The 16,416-nt window shown below is 45.5% G+C and overlaps 1 protein-coding gene across 2 annotated transcripts in view; it reads right to left on the minus strand.

Moving 5' to 3' along the window:
• TENM4 (teneurin transmembrane protein 4) overlaps nucleotides 1–16,416 on the minus strand; it is an 801,941-nt gene that overhangs the window by 636,140 nt on the left and 149,385 nt on the right. For both annotated transcript variants that reach the window (XM_066369554.1, XM_066369563.1), the window contains exon 2: nucleotides 10,634–10,689. The gene's annotated coding sequence lies outside the window, so the exon portion shown is untranslated. The remainder of the gene's footprint in view (nucleotides 1–10,633; nucleotides 10,690–16,416) is intronic.

The raw sequence follows: 16,416 nt of genomic DNA on the forward strand, positions 1-16,416 counted from the left end.
TTATACAAGGCACTTCCCCACCGGCAGGCACTTGATGCATCACAGTGGCCATTTTCTACACTAAAACTGAGGTAACACTGAGGACCAGAGAGGTCAAGTGCTCTGACAAGGTCACACAGAAAATCTGTATTAGAGAGAGGAGTGAGGACTGAAATCAGCCTCTCTTTCATCTTACCATGGGGATTCTAAATTAGTCTCTGTGCAAAGAGGTCACAGTCTCAAGGGCAGAGGATGGATTCAATCAATTGATTAAAAAGAACTCAGAAGCCTCTCAGCATCAAAAGGCTGTGGATCTGTCCTCTATTTACACAACACTAAAAAAAATCACCAGCTCCCTTCTCAAGGGTGAGAGGGTGGGACGCTGGTATTATTGTTCCACCCCTAAATCACAGAATAGGAGCCTCAGCAGGTGTCTTTAACAACAACCAAACTGACCGTTGGTTTGGATGGAACTGACTTCCAGCTAAAAGCAAACCTTCCTTTACCAAATGCATCTTCCTTGAAGAACATGGAGACAGAACAGAGCACAAGCATTTGGCACAGAGGCCCAGGTGGGTCCGCCAAAGATGTTGCCAAACTTATGGCAGCTGGCCAGGTAGTCTGACTGAAGCCTCATTCATCAAGAGGCATAAAAAAATCCATTAGCTGGCTCCAGTGTCAGCCCTTTCCCCCAGACTCTAATAGTACGTTTGTGTCCCCAAAGGCTCTTCACCATTGGAACATCTCTAGAATCAAATGAATGGGAAGCTTGTAGGCCCAAGGGCCAGGCTGCACCCAGCACTCTGCCATTATCCTGTCCAAGGACAAAAGAAGGGTTTCCATCCCTCCCAGTGGGGTAGGGGGGTTCCCAACACTCTGCAGTAATTCATAATGACCTATGGGACTAACAACTGAAGTTTGTAGAGTTCTCAGCCAGGGAAGACTGAATAAGTAGAATGTGGAGTCTTTAAGAAATCACCCCAACAAGTACTTCAAAAGTATAGAAGAAATAACATAGACTTTGGGAGCTATAGGACCTAATTAAAGCCAGGACCTATCTCTTGAAAGATAGCTCATCTTCAGAAAGCATCATAAGCTATCCAAGCTCCCAAGTCTTCCCTGGCTAACCATGGATGTCATTTATTATTGTTATGAAAGCCAGAGGCTAATCAGATGGACAGCTGTGGCAGGTGATGGGTAATGTGAAACTGGGTGAAGGGGGGCTGTTGGAGAGGGGCTGATGTTGAAATGATAAGAATGGATGAGATGGTTAAAAGCAGGGGAAGGCAAAGAATCACGGGGAAAACTGCGTTTAGTAGGGTAAAGGGAAAACAATTCTGAGCCCAAATGGACTGTAGTCAGAGGGGATAATAAGAAAAAATATAAGAAAATCACATTTTCCACTAGACAGGGAAATTGTCTAAGATTTGCCAACTTCTCAGTCTTGAAAGAGCAATCACAAGACTGGAGACTTGTTCTTACACCACCGATCATGTCTCCTACAGATGTAGAGGCCAAACGGAGCACCTGGCTTCCTTCTCACGTGCCAATTCCAACTGACTGAGAATGGTTATCTGGAGCACTGCATTGGAAAAATAATTCTGAGACCTCACCAGAACCCAGTGCTAATGGGGCTTGTTTTAATCAGTGATGTCTGCAGGGGGGTGTAAGGGCAGACCGGCAGCCTGCTTTCCATGTGCCGTGGGTGCTGGGATGTGCTGTCCAAAGAAGCCCTCTGGCACCCATGCACCCATTTCTTCATCTGCGGGGACTGTTGGCATTGCTACTGACAGTTCTCAGTTGAGTCCTCCTCCAGGAATGGCCCTCAGCCCAAGAGAGCTGCCTCCCCTGGGGCAGTACACAGTTGTTGCTGCACAGGGCCGAGAGGTCAGCTGCCTTTCACTCGAGGCAGGATTATCGGAAGGGCCATCCCAACTCCAGAGCTCCCTTTGAGATGAACTGGTGCCTTGGTTGTGACTGCATTGCAGCCCAAGTCCTCCACGGATCTGATTTTACTTCCCTTACTCCTTTATAGGTGTCGATTCTGAGCGCAAGCCCAGTGAACTATCTGCACAGAGATCCCTGTCCTGGAGTCTGGCCTCCATAACATAACCTAATACATCATATATTTGCCAGTCCTGCACAAGCTATACTGCTCTATGCCTGGAGATAGCTCCTCATCTGTTTATTTACTCCTCAATAAAGACTTGACCTTAGCCCTTAAGAACAACATATGATCCATTAGCTTTCCCTTTTTCCCTTGTTTGCTAGGAAACTCAAGATAAGTTCTCAATCCTTTCTTCTCTTGTCTATGTAGAGGCAAATTTCTGCTTAAGGGTTGGAGGTTCTCTAATATAAAAAAAATGATGGATTGACTCTATTCCTCTCATTTTCAGTCATTCCTCCTACCCTCTAATCCCAGAAGAGATAGCACTTGTTCCTAACTCACTTTTTGAAGTTGTTAAAGATGGAAGCTGTCACCAGGAGACGGAACAATGTCGATGCTTTGTTATGTGTCTATAAAATAATACATTTTATTATTATTTTATAGACACAGCAACTCTTTAAAGTTATTTATTTTGAAAAAAGTTACAAAGAGGGTAAATGAGTTTCCAACTACTTGCAGGACCTAGACCAGAATCTGAGGTTCTTGACTCCCAATCATATAGATTCTGGCCACACATGCAAACTACTTAGTTGTTGTCTGCCGCTCACTTGGGGTCAATGTACGTTTTCTAGAGAACACTGAAACACTGGAATTAGCTTAGGAGACACACCCCCTTACATTTCACTGTTTCACTTTGGTGAATCCTGGGAACTGTTCACACCCCAAACCAAGCATTGAAGAGCATCATGGAATCTACTAGATGATCTAACATTCTAATGCCAGAATCCCACTACAGCCCTGACAAGTGGCCATCCTGTCCCTGTTTGAGCCACTTCCTGATGCAGAGTTCACTGCCGCGCAAGGGCTGCTCATTCTTTTGTCTCTTCATCTGTACAATCGGCACAATATTGAAAAGGGAGAGCTGCAACGTTTAAATTAGATAATGCATGCAAAGTCCACAATGAAGCACCCAGTGAAAGTACTCAGTGAACACAAAGAATTTTTCTATTTCTGTTAGACACAGAACAAGAGGAGAAGAGAATTAGCTTGTAGGAAGAAACCCCTCATCCCAAGATACATTACTTGGAAATTAGTCCCGATGCAGCCTCGAGAAAGAGCTAGAGAAGTACTGAGGTGTGGAGTGTGGATTCTGTAGCCAGACCACCTGTATTTGAGTCCAGCCTCTGCCATTGAGCTGTGTGACCTTGGAAAAGTCACTCTGGGCCTCAATTTCCTCATCTGTAAGATGAGGAGAGAATAATTACCTACCTTGGGCTTGTAATATAAATGCTTAAAATTCTTGCAGGTACATAGTACAAGTTAGTTGTCATTTTTGTCATCATTCCCATCTTATGAACAAGAAAACTGAGGCCAGAAAATTGAGCAATTTTCCCAAGGTCCAACAGCGCATGAGAAGCAGAGCCTGCCTCTTAATCTTGGTCTGCATGAGTTCCAAGCGCATACACTTTCCTTTGTATGACTTCTGCCATTGCTTTTGCCTTTTTTTTTTTTTTTAAAGAAAGAGGGAAGAAAAAAAGAAAAACCCATAGGAATTCTGCCAAAGAAGCTCGTACCTCCTGCTCATTTGAGAGCAGTTTGCTCACAAAGGCACAGCTTAGTGAATCTGGGAGTCATGTCTACAGGAAGGCAATAAAGCATGCTACCTGCCTGGGAAGGAGACATGCCAGGGGATGCGACAGAAAACACCAGCTTTGCTCCCAGGTCTGCCACCGCAGCAAAACCAGGCCTTCTGTTCTGGTGACAGTGAGAAGACTAGACAAATCACCAAGCCCCATTCAGCCACGTGGGCTGGTGACATTCGGGTGCCTCTGCAGCCCTAGGCTGGGTGATGAAGCTCAGCCAGCACTTCTCAAAGCAGCAGAACTGCTGTAGTTCGGTGCAGCAGCCTGTGCAGGCTGCTCACTGGGCGGTGGGCCTGAGCTTACCTGCAGGTGGCCTGGGCCTGTGGCTTCTGGCTCTGCACTAAAAAAGGCCTGCAAGCAGTAGTAAAATTCAATTTTTTTTTTTTTTTTTGTATTTTTCTGAAGTTAGAAACAGGGAGGCAGTCAGACATATTCCCGCATGCGCCTGACTGGGATCCACCCGGCATGCCCACCAGGGGGCGATGCTCTGCCCATCTGAGGCATCGCTCTGCCGCAATGAGAGCCATTCTAGCGCCTGAGGCAGAGGCCACAGAGCCATCCTCAGCGCCCGGGCAAACTTTGCTCCAGTGGAGCCTTGGCTGCGGGAGGGGAAGAGAGAGACAGAGAGGAAGGAGAGGGGGAGGGGTGGAGAAGCAGATGGGCGCTTCTCCTGTGTGCCCCGGCCGGGAATTGAACTGGGGACTCTTGCATGCCAGGCTGACGCTCTACCACTGAGCCAACCGGTCAGGGCCAATTCAAAATATTTAACACTTGATATGGCACAGGTCACAACCAATCAGAACGGGCACATGGCCAAAGAGAACCGATGTTGGCTTACAGCACAGCAAGGGAGTTATGCCCCAGCCAAACATCAGTCTCGGCAACAAGGAAGCCCAATGTGTAAACAAGAAGGAGACCAGCGAGGTGGGGACCCAAGAGCCAAGAGAGAACTGTCTGCCTGTTGCCAAAGGAAGTCCCAGAGGGAATTCCACTAAACCTCCAGGGCTCCATAGAGCATAGTTTAAAAACCATTGCTGATTGGATAAAGAAGATGTGGTATATATATATACAATAGATTACTACTCAGCCATAAGAAATGATGACACATTGCCATTTATGACAACATGGATGGACCTTGAGAACATTATACTGAGTGAAATAAGTAAATCAGAAGAAGCTAAGAACTATATGATTCCATACATAGGTGGGAGATAAAACTGAGACTCATGGACATAGATAAAAGTGAAGTGGTTACAGGGGGAGGGGGTTAGGGAGGGGAGTAAAGAGAGACAAAGATACGATGACAGAAAACGATTTGATTTTGGGTAATGGGCACAGACGTAATCAACAGTTCATATGTTATAGAAATGTTTACCTGAAACCTATGTACTCTTATTGATCAATGTTACCCATTAAATTTAATTTATAATAAAAAAATCTTCAAAAAAAACCCTGCATTGCTGTGAGGGAAAGTATAAGTGCTTTCAAGGTCTGGCTTTGAGGCTGTGGATGCTGTGCCCTTCAGGGTGTACAGCAGCAGCCTCTAGAAGAGCAAAGCCCCCAAGCCATGTTCAGGGATGTTCTAACTGTCATTCTGCGTACTTTTCCACTGGGTAAGGAGTGCTCACTGGTGGTCTGCTAAAGCAGTAGTTTCTGTTCCAGCATTGAGGTGAAGGCACCAGCACTCCCCACTGGAGTCCCCGAGACTTGGAACCGAGCCTGGATCCCTGTAGAGTGAGCCCCACCCAGCTCATTCGGAAGGCAGTTGTCAGAATCCTAGTCCTGCTCTGGCAGCCCCCAGAGCCACTGTAAGACCCTCTCTTTCCCTGTTCAAATCTGCCTCCCTGTTGCTTGACTTTCACTACAAGTACATGCTCCTGCTACCCTTCAGACAGAGTCACAAGGAGTTGGTGATTTTTTGGCAATGAAAGCTGGAGTATCGTTTCCTCGTCTTGCATGAAATGAAGCACCGCATGATGCAACAAGTCACTGGACTATGGGTCTTGTAGGAGGTGCTGAAAGGAAAGGCCTTCCCCTGCCTGGCTCACTCACCCATGAGTCTGTGGGAGCATACTTGCCATGTCCAGGGAGTTCTCCCAGAAAACACACTTTAGCGCTACACCACCGTTATCATGGAGCTCAAAAAGCTGTCTCTCCTGATGTTGACTTTGCTCCCTCTTATGTCATACAAATCAGGTCTCCTCTCGGGGAAGGATTCCCTTTTTGTTCATTCTATTGGTGACTCCTCATACTGTCTTTCATGCATCATTATGGCCTCCTAGCCTTCTCCAGCTACTCTTTCTAGATGGAAACCTCATACAGTCCTGGATAAGTAGGCACTGGGTTTGAACAACAGCTTCACAGGAAGCCACTGGAGGAGCGTGGGCATTGGTGTTGCTATTAACATTGAGGTGGCCATGTCTCTGGGTGAGGCAGGACACTGCAGTTGAATACCAAACTCTCGTATCAGGCATCTAGGATTTGATTCCCAGTCTGTCACCAGCTGGGTAACGTGGGAAATTACTCAGAACTCTCTGAGCTTCTATTTTGGTTGGAGTAAAATGGTTACAATAGCATCTATGTTTCAGAGTTTTAAAAATAATTAAAATAATACATATAAAGCACTTAGTGTTTTGCCTGGTACATAGTCAGTGATCAGTAGTTAGCCATTATTAATACAGTGGTGGGCAAAAGTAGATTTACAGTTGTGAGTAGGTGAAACAGAGTTTATTCTTTGTGTGTGTATGTGTGTGTGTGTGTGTGTGTGACAGAAACAGAGAGGGGGCAGATAGTGACAAACAGGCAGGGAGGGAGAGAGATGAGAAGCATCAATTCTTTGTTGGGGCACCTCAGTTGTTCATTGATTGCTTTATCATATGTGTCTTGACAGGGGGGCTGCAGCAGAGTGAGTGACCCCTTGCTCAAGCCAGTGACCTTTGGCTTCAAGCCAGCAAACTTTGGGCTCAAGCCAGCGACCATGGGGTCATGTCTATGATCCCATGCTCAAGCCAACAACCCCGCACTCAAGCTGGTGAGCCTGCACTCAAGCTGGATGAGCTGGTCCTCAAGCTAGTGACCTTGGGGTTTTTAACCTGGGTCCTCTGCATCCCAGTCCGATGCTCTATCCATTGTGCCACCACCTAGTCAGGCTAGTCTTATATCATTTATTTAATAATTATTGTATTATTTTTCACACAAACACCTGTAGACCTACTTTTGCCCACCCCTATGATGTTAATCATTCAAACATATATTGATCAGTTGCTATGAACTCTGTACCCTGCTGCTGACTGGGGCTTCCAGTGCCTGCCCTTAAGAACCTCACTGTCCAGTGGGAGAGGACCACAAGAGAACCAACAATTAGGATGCCAAACGGTAACTGTTTTAATAATGATTACCTTTAAAAGAACTGTTGCAAATGGTGAGAATCTTTTTTTTTTTTTTATGGTAGCCATAGTGTACTACATGCTTTACAGAGGTAAAGAGAATAAGCTTTCTAGTCCAAACAGGTGCAAATCCAGGCATTTTCACTGAATATTTATATACTCTGGGGCATAAACTATTTGAAACTTAGTTATCTTACCTGGAAAATGGATATGAAAATTAGAAAAAATATATTCCTAAAATGTTAGATCCATGGTGCTTTGAATTAAAAATGTCTTTTAATGCAGTGACTAAAGGTTGTTCAGAGAACTGATGCTGGTGGCTGTTGTCCCCAGCCCTCTGTCTGAGGGTCTCAGGGTCAAGGCAGCATGACCACCTGAGATGTGCAGCAGGAATGTAATGTTTACTGACTTATCTGGTTTGTCGTCAGTTCTGAGCCAATAACTGGAGCCATGGGGACTAGAGGCTGGCCACTCCACTGGAGTGGCAAGATCCAGGGAGAATGTTCCAAATAGGACAGGTACTCCAGAACCAAGGCACAGAGAAAGTGAGTTGGTTGGTGCAGTAAGAGGCCCAGCTAGGACTTAAACGCAGACCTTAATAAACAAGCTATGAGGCCCTGGCCAGTTGGCTCAGCGGTGGGGCATCGGCCTGGCGTGTGGGGGACCCGGGTTCAATTCCCGGCCAGGGCACATAGGAGAGGCGCCCATTTGCTTCTCCACCTCCCACTTCCTCTCTCTCTCTTCCCCTCCCGCAGCCGGGGAGGCTCCATTGGAGCAAAGATAGCCCGGGCGCTGGGGATGGCTCCTTGGCCTCTGCCCCGGGCGCTGGAGTGGCTCTGGTCATGGCAGAGTGACACCCCGGAGGGGCAGAGCATCGCCCCCTGGTGGGCAGAGCGTCGCCCCTGGTGGGCGTGCCGGGTGGATCCCGGTCGGGCGCATGCGGGAGTCTGTCTGACTGTCTCTCCCCGTTTCCAGCTTCAGAAAAATACAAAAAAGAAAAATAAATAAATAAATAAACAAACAAACAAACAAGCTATGAGAATCAGACCTGGGCAATCTGCTGCCTAGAGCCAGCAGCTTCTATGTAGACCACAAACGCTGGCTGTCCCCTCCTGCACACTCAGCCCTTGCCGGGGACCCCTGTGCTGGGATGAACAGGGATGATGCAGGCAGAACTGCACACCTCACAGAGTGCATTACCTCTGAGAAGGAGCCATGCAAATCAAAACACACCAGCCCCAGAACTGAGCCAGTGCACAGAGAAGAACAGAACTGTACAGACCCAGACCTGTTTACATGAGTGAACATCTGTGTAGCACGGCCCAATTGCTAAGCCTGTTGCTAAGCCTGCCTGGCTTCCTGTCACAGAGCACCTCGTGCTCGGCTCGAGAAAGATAATCGCTCTGGGAACCAGCTTCCTTAGGAGGCCTGGCAGAACGCTTTCAGTCTCGAGTGAGCCTACCTTTCAGCAGAGCTTCTCCTCCTCCTGCGTCAAACAAGGGGAAACCCAATCCATAAAGGAAAGGGTTTGCACACACACAGTCCTGCTGGGCGTCAGTAGCTGTAAGTGACCCTCAGGGAAAGGAAGGAGCCCCGGATCTCTCAGCTCTGAACAAAGACCCTAAAGTTTCCTGCTGGGACAACCAGAGACACAGGACACTCGGATTCCAGCACACCCGCAGCTATCATCTGTCAGTGTTGACACCAGCCCTGTCTGCGGCCAGGTCCAAGCAGGGAGATCAGACGAGCACCGCGTCGTCGGGGCAGGGGCCGGGGCAGGGCGGGGAGGGCGGAAAGGGGGAGAGCTGCGGAGAGGCCCATGCGAATAGGGGGAGTTTTTTCTCTGACCCCAAAGAGCAGGGCAAGGGAGAGCCGTGTGATCCAAGCCGGGATGAAAGAATGGCTGGCTTCCCTTTATAATCAAAGAGTTTAATGATGCTTATTAAAAGCCCATTTCTGGGTCCTGTTGAAAAATTACACCAGTAAGTGTTTTCTTTTTTCATAAGAATTGCTTCCTAGAGATTAAACGAACACACACACACACCCCACACACACATTCCCCACAAATCCCACACATCCCATACATCAGACACGGAGGTGCATCTTCATCATCATGGATGGCCGCGATTCAGGACATACACACAGACTGCAAAACAGAAAAACCAGGCCCCGTCCGTCCCTGAGGTGGTTCAGCACCCTTTGAAGTTCCAGACTGTGAGAGAGCCCCAGAGCTTCCTGCTCAAGCAGTTATCATCCCTGAAAACAAACAGCACAGCCTCTAATCCAAATCATTCTCCACGTCTCGCCTGAGGCCAGGCAACTCTGCACCAGCAGAAGCTCCCAGGGTCATTAAGCTTTGGTGGAACACAACAGTTCAGTAGGGTCACTGCAAAATGGCAGATTCTCTCTGATATGCCAAATCCCAGCCCCTGAGGTGGTGGCGCTGGGTTGGGCCCCAGCCTGGACCCGGGGTGTTTTTCCTCTGATTATCAGCTTACCAGGTGCCCAAGGCTGCCTTCACTCTCAGTCAGAGAAGGCATTGCTTTCTGGAGTAATCCACCAGACACAGGAAAGTACTCCTTGCAGAAAAGAATTCCTTCACTAGCAAAGAGGCTGCACTGGTGCTGATCGGCCCAACATTTACTCAACTGCTACGGGGCAGAGTACAGAAATGCCTGCTTAAATGCTCAAGCCATCAGGTGAAACAGTTGCTGTTATCGGAAGCAAATGCTTTGGAGCCAGTAAATCTGGATTTTCAAGGTCAACTCAAATCCTTATTTGCTATGTGGCCTTGGCCAACTCTCTAAGCCATAATTTTTTCCTCTGCAAAATAGCAATAACTTCCTTTCATCCTACGAAGGTTCGGGGAAGATCACAAAATGTCCTACAGATTCTAAACGCCAAAGCAGATGTTAGCAATTCTTATGATGAGACAATAATGAAATGGAAGAGCTCATCAACTGGGCTATGAGTGCCTCAAGGGCGAAGCTTGGGTTGTATTTATCTTGGTATCCCCCATGCCTGGTACAGAGTCTGGCACCAAATAGGTTGAAAGAAAAAATGAAAAATGAGTGGCTCCATGAGTTACGTGGCTTGCTCAAGGTCATAGAGCCGCTTACAATGGGACTAGAACACAGATCTTCTGACCCCTTAGTCCAAGGCTCTCTGTTCTAGACACACAAAACAGTTGGGTCTATTGAAGGTTCAGTGACATCACACTAAGCACAGCGTGAGCCAGGTGTGAATAAGCTCTACCATTCTTATGGAAAGATCCGGTCTGGGCCAGGTAATGCCTAAGAGGCCTTCACAAACTCACCTGTTAATTGTTCCACCTTGACAGTGGGAACAAACAGAAACTGCAGTGCAAATAATACCAAAATGCCTCAAAAAAACTCATCTTACTTCCGACTTGAATTGCACAAATCAGAAAAGTCACAAGATTGAAACAATGTGCCTGCAGAGATTTGGAGACTAGACATATATCTCGTTTCAGGCTCACTTTCAGAATTATCACTTACCTACTGACCAAGTGTGGAAGAGATCACTAGCCCTCTCTGATTCTCAGTTTTCCCATCTGCAAAACAAGAAGACAATTACAATTAATCCCTGGAGAACACCGAACTGAAATACATCATAGGTTTTATACCTAATATTGGTTACCAGCTACTTATGATCACAGGTAAATGGGACAATTGCTAATAGAGACTGGTAGGGAATTATTTAAAAAATAAAGTGGGATAATCAAAAAGGAAGTGTGATAATTAATAGTGATGTGACAAACAGGGCACTAATGGTGCTCGACTCTCAGTACAGAAAATTCAGCCTTCCCAATCATGTTAGCACTTATTTTTATTTTTCATAGATGTCAAAATGCAAAACACCATTAACTACTTGGAGAAAGAGAGCAGAGAAAAATGCCACTAACTCTACACACTCACTTCTAACATTTTGGTGTATTATCCCATTTTTTTCTTCCATATGCAGAGTTTACCGTTTTGCAGAGCAGGGGTGATGATCATGCACGATACTGAACAGCACCATGCCGACCATGAGGCCGCTCCCTGCCCCCACGACGACCCCGTGGGCTGCCTGCCCTATTAACGCATTCTCACCCCTGTGCCTTTGCAGTTTCCCTAAGACTTTCCAGGCTTGTTGGTCAGGTCTCTGGCAGGCCCTGTGCACACCTGAGCCCAGTGAGGAGCATGCGACTTCAGGAGCCTTTGCCCAATGGTGGGATTCAAATAATTTAACAACTGGTGCTCTGCCCTAATAACCATTTTCAGTATAAAAAAAAAAATGAGGTACTTAAAGGTAGTTTATTATTTCATGCATTTAATACTTAAATAAGAACAATAAAAGAGGTACACAAAACTAGATTATGTTATAAGAAAGAATTTTAAAATATTAATGAAATAATATTAAATAATATCTGACAAAAAATAAATAAAACTGTTAAGATATTTCCATATTGTTTCTTGATGGATGTCCTCACTTGCAATTTTTTTTTACCTATGGATGGAATGAACATTCCTATGGGCATTTAGAATACGCTATTGCGCAGATGAACGTTAAAAAAGAGTAAGAAATGTAAACTTGTGATTTCCACATTGGGCGGCTACCCAGGCACCCATCTTAGAGCGAACCCTGATACAATTGCCATTTTAATAACTAGTTTGCTGAACTCAGCAAAAAATTAGGTATCGGTTCTGCCAAACCAGTGCTAACCGGCTGAATCCCACCACTGCCCTCACCTGGTCTTTCCCCAGCAGGGGTTCAGTTATCTCCTCTGGAAAATAAGGAAACCAGACTGGCCAATCTGAGAGATCATTTTTAACTTTAAAAAGGAGGGCTAAGAAAAAGGGAAGGAAATTCATATATCTGAATCCCTACTATGTGACAGCTATTGAGCTGATAATATCTCCAGACGTTATCTCAGGATCTTCATAAACACCCTGGGAGACAGTACGGATGAGAAGCCTGACACTCATGAGTTCCAGGGACCCACCCAACGCCTGCTGAGAGGTCATCTTGGAACCATTTTTACAACTTTTTTTTTTTTTACAGAGACAGAGAGAGAGTCAGAGAGAGGGACAGATAAGGACAAACAGGAACGGAGAGAGATGAGAAGCATCAATCATTAGTTTTTCGTTGTGACACCTTAGTTGTTCATTGATTGCTTTCTCATATGTGCCTTGACCGTGGGGCTACAGCAGACCGAGTAACCCCTTACTGGAGCCAGCGACCTTGGGTCCAAGCTGGTGAGCTTTGCTCAAATCAGATGAGCCCACACTCAAACTGGTGACCTCGGGGTCTCGAACCTGGGTCCTCCACATCCCAGCCCAATGCGCCATCCACTGCGCCACCTCCTGGTCAGGCCATTTTCACAACTTTTGCTATATTGATGCCTTACCTCTACTATCATTTAATTTTTCCAAATCAATTCACGTTTTTTTGCTTAACTTTACTTTTAACAGGTTTTTAAAAGAGTTTCTGCTATTTTTTATTTCTTTTCTACTTCTCTATTGTTCAATTAAAGGCAACCTTTCAACTAAGATTGATTCTGTAATTTCAAAATTGTGGCTAACAAATTTAAAAGAATTTTTAATCATGACTGTTCTAGAAACTATCCATGAAGTCATAGGTTTGGATGCTGATTATACACACACACATACATACATACATACATACGTATTTATATTTAATACTCATTAAAATAAATAACTTGAAATTTAAATGCGGCCCTGGCCGGTTGGCTCAGCGGTAGAGTGTCGGCCTGGCGTGCAAGAGTCCCCGGTTCGATTCCCGGCCAGGGCACACAGGAGAAGCGCCCATCTGCTTCTCCACCCCTCCCCCTCTCCTTCCTCTCTCTCTCTTCCCCTCCTGCAGCCGAGGCTCCATTGGAGCAAAGATGGCCCGGGCGCTGGGGATGGCTCCTTGGCCTCTGCCCTAGGCACTAGAGTGGCTCTGGATGCAACAGAGCGACGCCCCAGAGGGGCAGAACATCGCCCCCTGGTGGGCATGCCGGGTGGATCCCGGTCGGGCGCATGCGGGAGTCTGTCTGACTGCCTCCCCGTTTCCAGCTTCAGAAAAATAAAAAATAAAAAATAAAAATAAAAAAGAAATTTAAAGGCTCATCCCTGTACCACCCTGCTCCCAGTGGTGCCCTACTTTATCTTGGAAAGAGTGGTTTCAGGGCCCTCATTATGTGACAGCTGGACCTTAGAACTTAAATCTGTCCTATTTCAAAGTCAAGACAGCAAAATCACCTAACACTTACTATATATCAAGGAAGTCACCTGAGGTCACACAGCTAATAACTGAAGGAACTGGGATGTGGCCCCATTTGCTCACTTCTGACCCTGTGCTCTGGGCGTATGTATTCAGATTCCCTCTGGCCTTCATCAGACCCCAAATTTGCAATTCCGTGGCATCAGGCCACCAATCAAGTTCTGTTTCCCAATCAAGGCAGGGTCATTTTGTTCTGTCAGGTCACCAGGTTTTCCATGAAGTAAGTAGATGGCATTAGCACCTATGTAAGTTCCCAAAAGGACACTTGGGTAAGAAGCCACATAACTGCTAAAATCAAGTTTAGAAAATGTGAAGTGAATGTGATTCTTTATTCAAAGATCCAAGATAGTAACCAAGAAAATAGCAAGGGCTGATAACATAATATCCAGGAATGCATTGCCACCGCAAAGGAATACAGAATTCCAACTGAGCCAGGGGCTGTGGGAGAAGTGACTGCACCACACGCTGATCGATGCTGTTGTTGAGTGTCTTTCTAGAGCTCTAAGCTTCCATTTTCTGTCATCCGGTTTAAAATTAATTGGCATGCATTTTTTATGACCAGAAAACAAATACACAGAAAGGCCTGCAAAATTGGCTCAGGCTTCCCTGTGTCTTGCTGAATGCGAGCTACAAAACAGGGCAGAAACAAAAACCAAACATAACCCTGATCATTCATACTCTGTCCAGGGCCACCTCTTCTATGAAGGCTTTTTCACCAACATGAATCAGCATTTATCACCACCACCATTGGGAGCCATACAATCACACTTTAATTACAGGTTCTGTTATATTGCAGTTATTGTCTTCTCTTCTTTTATAATATTATGTTTTAAACTTACTGAAGTATGTTAAATACAATAAAAATTCACCTACACTAACAGTATGATTTTTAGATATATTTCCTTCTACACCTTCTTGTATAAATAGCCCCCCCCACACACACACAGATATTCACAAACATGAACATTCCAGATACTTTACAAAATGGGATCATGCTATATATACCAATGTTAGTATATTTTTAAATGGTTACATAGATGCACAATTAATCCCCTACTGACGGCTATATAGGTTGTTTCTAATTGTTCACTATTGCTAAAGATACCCTAGTATTTTTGTACATATATCTTTCTGTGGTTATTTGTCTATGTACTAGGACTACACAGCTTACCATTTTGAAAAATTATAACTACCTCTCACAAAAGACTGTATCACTTTCAATTTCTACCAGCCACATACGGACATGCCAATTCCTCATGCTCTCATTAATATGAGGCATGAGCAGGCTTCTTTTTTTTTTCTTCAACCTTTGCTGATGTGACAGGTAAATAAAGCCTAGATATTTGAACCTCCATGTTTTGAATATCAGTTGGACATCTTTTTCTATGTTCTGTAGCCATCTGCACTACTTCTTTGGAAACCTCAAGTTCACTGTCCTTGCTCCATTTCTTGGTTAGGAGTTAGTCTCTTTTTTGCTTGGTACACAGGGTTTGCCATTTGTCTTTTGCTTTGATTACTACCTTCAGCTTTTTTCTAGCATGTTTAATCACAGTAAATGGCACCTCCAGATGTCAAATGTCTTGACATCTCCTGACATGTCACTACCCCTAGCTAATGAGTCACCATGTCCTACCCATCCCGCTTCCTAAGTAGAGCTTAATTCCATCATTCTGACCCCTCTCCACGGCCACAGCCACCACCATCTCTCTCCTGGACTGCTGCACACCCTATCTGGCCTCCCCATACCCTCTTCTCCAATTTTCTCACCATCCAGAAGCCAGAGGAATTTTTTAAAAAATGCACATTGGATTATCTCCCCAGTCTAAAATCCTGTAACAGCTTCTGATTCCATGGAAGATCAGCATCAAAGTCCAAAATGTGCCCCTGTGCCTTACAGGCTGTGTCTAGGACCCCGTTTTTGCACTACGTGGGTCTCTGAATCCATCTATGTCTGTTCAGACTCTGCACTGAGCCACATCAGCTTTCTTTCAGGTCCTCAGAAGAGTCACACTTCTTCCTAAGCCCAGGTCCTAGGCAGTGCCATACCCTCTCCATGGAAAACTGTTTGCCCTCCTCTCTGCTGGCTAATCCAGCCTAATCAGCATCTCCTCAGAAGAGCCCGAAAGCCCCAGACTAAGCGAGCTGCACTGGTGGTTTGCTGGCATTTTCCTCCGTGGCGCTCCTCGCTACTGTGCCTACGCGCTGCTTGGCACAGTCTGCTTAGGAGCAGCATGCTGCAAACTTCACGCGGGCGGAACTGAGACTTTTCCAGCACTGCCCACTCAGAACTCAGCCTGGGACCCAGCACATAGTAGGTACTCAACAAAGATTCAATTAATTTCTTTCTTAAATTAAACCAATTTAAATAACCCAGCTATTTCAAGCTCCAAGCACTTAACTCTAGGTTTTATGAATAAATTAGTGAGTCATCACACAGAAAGCAGATAAGGGGAAAGACCAGGCCTGGCTCTAGGGGCACAGCCTCTAGTGTAATTAAACCTGATCATGCAGGATTAGCACATATCTTTCCATCTAAAAAATTCAAAGCTTCCTTTTCTTTGGACCTCCCTCTGTCTGGAATGTTCTTCTCCATCTAAACACTCAAGGAGGAGTGGTTGGGATACCTATTCAGGCTTGATAAGTCCTTGTTCTGTGTGGTTAAGAAGCAACAGCTTTGGAATGAAAGGGTCTGGCATTGACCCCCGGTTCTACTTCATCCCGGCTGGGTGGCCTTGCGCAGCACACTTAACCTCCCTCCGCCTCCATGTGGCAGCTGACATGTGGGGATAGTAAAAGCACCTACCTCTGTGTTGCTGCAGTGCTTATGTGACTATCACCCAGCAAAGGCTTGATAAATGTGGGCAGATATTATTATCGCTGCTACTATTATAATTTTAGTTAATGTAGTACTTATAGTGTGCTAGGGACTGTCCTAATACTTTACAAATATTAACTCATTTAACTCTCATGAGCAATTCTGTAAAGTAGGGACTATTATTTTTCTCATATTATA

This window comes from Saccopteryx leptura, chromosome 1 (assembly GCF_036850995.1).
Source record: "Saccopteryx leptura isolate mSacLep1 chromosome 1, mSacLep1_pri_phased_curated, whole genome shotgun sequence".
Taxonomy (NCBI): Eukaryota; Metazoa; Chordata; class Mammalia; order Chiroptera; family Emballonuridae; genus Saccopteryx; species Saccopteryx leptura.